Below are 6,541 nucleotides of genomic sequence, written 5' to 3'. Positions count from 1 at the left end.
ATGTTGCAGAGAGCGGCAAGCAATGCTTATTCATGGTGGTGGGTTAGCTACATCAGAACAAAACAATCAAAATGGATGGAGCAAAACCTTCTTGGTGATCATCAATTTATCTTCATTTTCTTTTTCATATCAAAGAACATGATGATCAACTCTACCATTTATCTCCTTTTTCTGGTGGAATTTTTTTTTGTACACATTCATGGCACGGCTTGCCTTGCTTTCAACGTTAGATTGTATATATTATAAGCTTTTGATGATCAATTTCATTTCACTATGGAATCAAATCTTTAAATTATGCTTGGCTTCCATAAAAATAGAGTGTTGTCTATAATGTATTTATCGGTAGTCAGGAAATTCAATTGCGTGAGTAGAGAGGTTTAAGAAGATGGTTTGATGTTGTGTTATGTACTCAAGCTCAAGGTTTAATTGTTTTTCATGGATTCTGAAAATGATTCTCTACGTGCTTTTATTTCCAAATTTGGACTTCAACTAACCAAAAACTACACACACACACACACACATATATATACACAAGTACTTCTTCTATCACTTTTCAAATTGAATTTTCCCAAAATCCAGTATGTTTGACTCAATTCACATAATGCTATTTTTAGCCAATTAGGTTGATGGAATAACTCAATTTTTTGCCCACTTTTCTTGATAAAACGCCTTTCAGACGATGATTTTGTTGTACAACTTCTCTTTTCTTATTAAACATATACTTATTTGAGAAATTAGGTATAGTTTGCATTCCTTGAAGTCATTTCCTATGATTTTAGAAATTTAGGAGATGCTTACCCCTATCCTACATGCAGATATAACGATGGACGCTTGTTTACACATTGTTAATTAGAATTTTAAATTAAAAATTTGCTTGAATCACATGGAGATGCATGTGTAAGATCAACATAACCCACTTGTATGTGCCTTTATACATGCATATAGCTAGAAAACTAAAATAAATGAACAAAACTGCAGATATGGAGGAAAAAGTGCAAACTGTTTTGAAGCTCTTAGAGGAAGAGGGAGACTCTTTTGCCAAGAGAGCAGAAATGTGTTACAAAAGGAGACCGGAACTGATAAGCTTTGTGGATGAATCATTCAAGGCTTACCGAGCTTTAGCCGAAGGATATGATCACATATCAACAGAGTTGCAAAATGCCAACAACACCATTGCTTCTGTCTTTCCAGATCGTGTCCCATTTATGGATGAAGAAGATGATGATGGATCACCAAGGCCTTCAAGAAAAAAGGCAGAAGGGTTCAAAACAAATATTCCAAAGCCTCCCATTAAAGATTTAAAAAATGTCATAACAACAGCAGCAGCCACAAGGAAATTTCATTCCAAGAAGCCAGCTGCCACAACAGCTTCTGCTGCTCCGAAAGTTCCTAAATCTAGTTTGAGCAGAAAAGAGGCACTTGAAGAGGTTGACAAGCTGCAGAAACAGATTCTGGCTCTACAAACTGTGAAAGTGTTTGTAAAGAACTCTTATGATAATTCCATTGCTAGGTATTGGGAAACTGATGAGCAAATCAAGGAATTTCAAGAGAGAGTTTCCACTCTGCAAGATGAGCTGGGAGAAGGTGTTGATATTGAAGATGATGAAGCTCGCCATTTGATGGCAGAAGTTGCTCTTAAATCATGCCAAGAGGCATAGACATAGTTGCAAGAGAAGCAGAAAAAATCACTTGATGAAACCAGAATTGAATCCAAAAGGGTAAAGGATGTGAAGGCCAAGTTGGGCTCTCTCATGGATGAATTCCATTATGAACGGAGTAATTCCGAAGAGCCAAGGGTCCAAAGAGATTTAAAAGAAATAGCAGAAACAAAGGACTTGGAAGAGAATGCCGGATTGGCTCCGAAGAAGCAGAAGTTGCAATTATTGAAGGAGAACATTAAAGAGCACTTTGAGACTAGCTCCAATTCATCACTCAGTGTGGCAGAAATGGCAAAGAAGATTGATGAGCTAGTGAACAAAGTGATCAGCTTGGAAACTGTAGTATCGTCCCAGACTGTGATGGTAACGAGATTGAAAACAGATACTGATGAACTTCAAGAGCAAATTCGAACTCTGGAAAATGATAAGGAAAGTCTTATCAAGGACAAAAACAAATTGAATGAACAACTCAGAAAGATGGAAGAAAAGATGCATGGAGTACAATATCTAAATCAAATTGTTGAGGATCAGAATAACAATCTCCAAACCCAATTCAATGAAGCACATAACAATCTTGATCAACTCTCAGAGAAAGTCCAAAATGTGCAGCAGCCAGGCGAGGAGGCCAAGACCACAGATTTATCACACACACAAAAGGATTCATCAAGCCAGGTTGAATTAAAAAGCAAATCTGAAGGACAAGTTCCTTTGAATGAGGACAATATCTTGTTGAATGATATTAAGTCTGAAAAGGATCTTACGAATGGTTTGGTAGAAGATGATGCAAAAGATAAGGAGCTTAAGGTTGCTGGTACTGTTGAAGACGATGTAACATCAGACAACAAGCTTGAGGCCACTAGCTCACCATTTGCTAATGAACCTAATGTCACCCGTTCATTGGAAAATGATGCTAAGTCAGTAGGTAAGGTTAAGGTCACCAGTTCCTTAGAAATGGAAGAGGCAACTCCTATGGAAAAAAAATCTCCAAAAGAGTTGGAAGAACAAGATAAGACTGTAAATCCTGGCAATGATGAAAATTACAAGCTTGAGGCCACTGGCTCACCATTTTAAATCTGTTGTCAAGACTCTACTTAATTTTTTCCAGTTACAGAGTTTTAATCAGTGTTGTGACTTGTAATTATATCCACATAGAGCATGAAGAATTTTGGTGTATTTTTATATAAAAATTACAATTTTATAGATTTAGTCGTGTTGACAATTTTGATATTTATATACCTGTAGACATCTAGGAAAATCCTTGGAAATGCTATTGAAACTGGTTAGAATATTTGGTTCAATAATCTATTCAACTGTATCAGCTACACAACCTGTTGGTGTCGATATTGAGGTAGAGAACAGGTGTTAACTCCTCAGGGCTTTTCGTGTGTGTGTGTGTGTGTTGCATATATACTCATTCATCTTTTGTTTGTTTATGAGGTTTAGGCTAGAACGTTGCAACCTCTGCTTGACAGAGCTTGAAAAAGTCAAACATTTTTTACCTTCTCTCTCAAGGTATCAGTTCAAGTTTATTTATTTGTCTTTATTGCTTTCTTTGCTTTTTCTGAATTTAATCAATAGTATAAGGTTTTTGATGAAGAGGACAACATAAGATGAATCAGTTTGGTCGGCTTAGACATTCATTTATGTTTGAGAGGAAGAACCAGCCAAATTAACCTTAATCCTATGAAATTAAAACATTAATTATACATTTGTGATTCAATTGAACTTGAAGGAACTCAATTGAAACAAGACAAGTGTATCTGGGATATTATAGTTATCTAAACCTTAATTAGAATTAGGAGTATAAATAGGCTTCCCTTGCTATCTACTTCACTCACATTGCTATATTGTACTATATTCACATAGGTATTTGAGAGCTACTTGTTTTCTATCCATAATTTGAGTTCTCGTAAGATCATGATGGCTATGTGAATGATGTCAAAAGTGTTTGTTGTTCTTCCTAATTTTCCTAATAAGTTCATTATTTGCAGTTTCATTTAAGCTGATTTTGGTTTATGAAATTCTTAGCATGTTGGGAAGTTGTGTTTGTGACTTCTATTTGGTCATGTTATCAGGTTTCCATCGGTTGCATTTGGTTAATTGCAGCATTATCTTGAACATAAAAAGGAAGAGAAAATGAGGATGAGGGAAGCACAAACCATCATCCAAGGAAAGTGCCCTATAAGAGTAAAAATAATAGCCATTATAAAAAGTAATTCTTCAAATTAGATGAAATATCAAAAGTTAGGATTAACAATAACGTAAGCAAATCGGAAGGGAATAGATGAGATTTGAGATGTGCAGTACAACAAATCGAAATCATGGCACTAACAAAATGAAAGTAATGAGTTTTGGAGTTAGGATTAGATGGTCCCACACCAAGACACCGAATCTATAATATAAACAAAAAACGAGTATAAAAACTACCAAATTCAGAAACCATTATCCCATTTACATCATCATATAGTACACCATACAAAATGCGTCAAGAATTAGACACTAGGACTCTTAATAGAAATGGAATCTATTCTAGAGTGCCAAGCCTTTCATAGAATAGATGCCATTTGTCACTTCCACATTTAGCATTGTGAGGAAACATCAGATACTGGACTTAATACAATGTATTGCCCAGTGTTTAGTTTTGACACGGCATTGAATGATAAGTATGAAATTTTCTACGTCAATCAAATGTCTAACTCAATTTTTCATGCAATGAACTTCTAAAACTATAAAATATAGTATATAAAAATATACATTAGAGATGCATGTTTGATTCTCATATATGCATTTTCCTTTTTTGCATCCTATAGCTTATTTAGAGATGCATTTAATTTGTGTTAAATTATTGAAGGTACTGCATCTTTGAGTCTATTTTAAGCAATTTCAATTAGCTTGCTCCGACCAAAAACTAAAAACCAAAGTTTGGATAAGAATGTAATCTATGGTTACACATTTAATCTATGGAAAATCAAAAAACAATATGTCAATAAGATTTTTGTTGAGTTACCTGATTGCAAAAGTAGTGTGGACAGCAAGGTCAATGTCTGGAGCTAACAAGAAGATGATTGAGGCACTGGCTGCTAGGAAGAAGGAACAATATCCGAAGAAGGAAGAGTACCTGCAACAATTTAAGATGAACTGCCATAAGTTCCATTTTCAAAGCTTTCATCCAATATATGCATGTTTTCAATAATGCAATTAGTAAACCAATCACACAAACCAATTATATAATAACCAATCACATATGATTGGTTTGCCTACACTCTATTTAGTTTCAATGTTTTATTCTAAATAGAAATGTAGTATTGATTTGCTCCATTTTATGGACTAATATTAAATGTCCATTAAATATTAATGAATTTGAATTATGTGTATGAGTTATGTAAATGAATCTAGCAAAATCAAATATATAAATAGAAAATTACATTAGACGATGTTAATTAATTCTCCTTCATCATGATCATTATGATTAGCATGAATGTCGTCTGCTTCTTCTTCTCTGACAACGTTAGGAGTGATTTGTGCGTTCGAAGGACTAACATAGGTGTCCATGTATGAATTATCATCTTCTACATTGACACCGATTGTTTTGCCCTGGAGAACCATGCACCACCTTTCATCACAAGGGACTTGCACGTAAAATACTTGTCTAGCTTGTTTTGCCATGATGAAAGGGTCATTGTGGTAACCAAGTTTCTTTAGGTCTACCAACGTAAATTTTATATCATCGGTGCGCACACTGGTCTTTACTCCTAAGGCCTACACTCCGAAGAATCCATTTGGGCCTCACCTTCCTGATTCAGGTCCAACCCTAAAACAATTTTTGCATGCAGACATTGTTCATAAATTATACAATACCCACGACCTCACACTTATATTTTAAACACATTTAACACATTGCACTACAGTTTAATCCTTCCGAATCTTAACTAGAAATCCTACACTTTCCCTTTAACACTGCGCATAAAAACTTTTCTCAAGATAAATATCAGTCGAGTTATTGTATAATTCACAACTCACAACACAATTAATATTACATCAAGTATTAATCACACATTTATTTACAATCATATCTCATGTCCACAATTTAGCTCCCATAATTTAACTAATTAAAAATATACTTAACAATTAGATAAGCAAATGTAATAATAATAATAATAATAATAAAACACATATAACTTCAAGACTTATAAATATATTTACATGTATCAAATATATATAACACACCACTATACAATTAGATGCAATATTATATATATATATATATATATATATATATATATATATAATAATAATAATAATAATAATAATATACGTATCATTAGATAAATATTATATGTATATCAGTGCATAAAAAAAACACATTAAATAAATTTATAAGATATCAAATGTATTATAAATATTAATATGTATATATAAGTAATTGACTTACTAAAAACATTAACCTAAATACATTAAAAGCTTATTAAGTGTATGTATATAAATATATTAAGTAACATTAAAATACTAACATAATTATATTAATTATATATAAATGATATTAACGTAAACATAATTAATATATACATATTAACGTAAACGTACATTAATATAATATATTAAAATATTAGCGTAAAGCCGTTCCTTTTCCAACTATAACACAATTTGGTGAACTAATAGTCTTTTGCTATAAGTCTGACAAGATAAATGTTTTCTTCGTGTCCATGCAGCTGCCTATTAAGTGTACCATTCATTGAAACTTACAAATACTTTTACTATAATATAACTATATTAAAATATCAACATACATTAATATATATTAAATATATTAGCGTAACATTAAAAATATACTAACATAATTATATTAAATATACATATAAAATTATATTAGCATAAACATAATT

At 32.6% G+C, this 6,541-nt stretch overlaps 1 pseudogene; it reads left to right on the top strand.

Annotated features, from left to right (window-relative positions):
* On the top strand, positions 1–2,729 carry LOC114378818 (annotated as a pseudogene).
* The last annotated feature ends 3,812 nt before the right edge of the window (positions 2,730–6,541 follow it).

This window comes from Glycine soja, chromosome 12 (genome assembly GCF_004193775.1).
Source record: "Glycine soja cultivar W05 chromosome 12, ASM419377v2, whole genome shotgun sequence".
Taxonomy (NCBI): domain Eukaryota; kingdom Viridiplantae; phylum Streptophyta; class Magnoliopsida; order Fabales; family Fabaceae; genus Glycine; species Glycine soja.
This window is presented reverse-complemented; position numbering and strand designations above follow the sequence as displayed.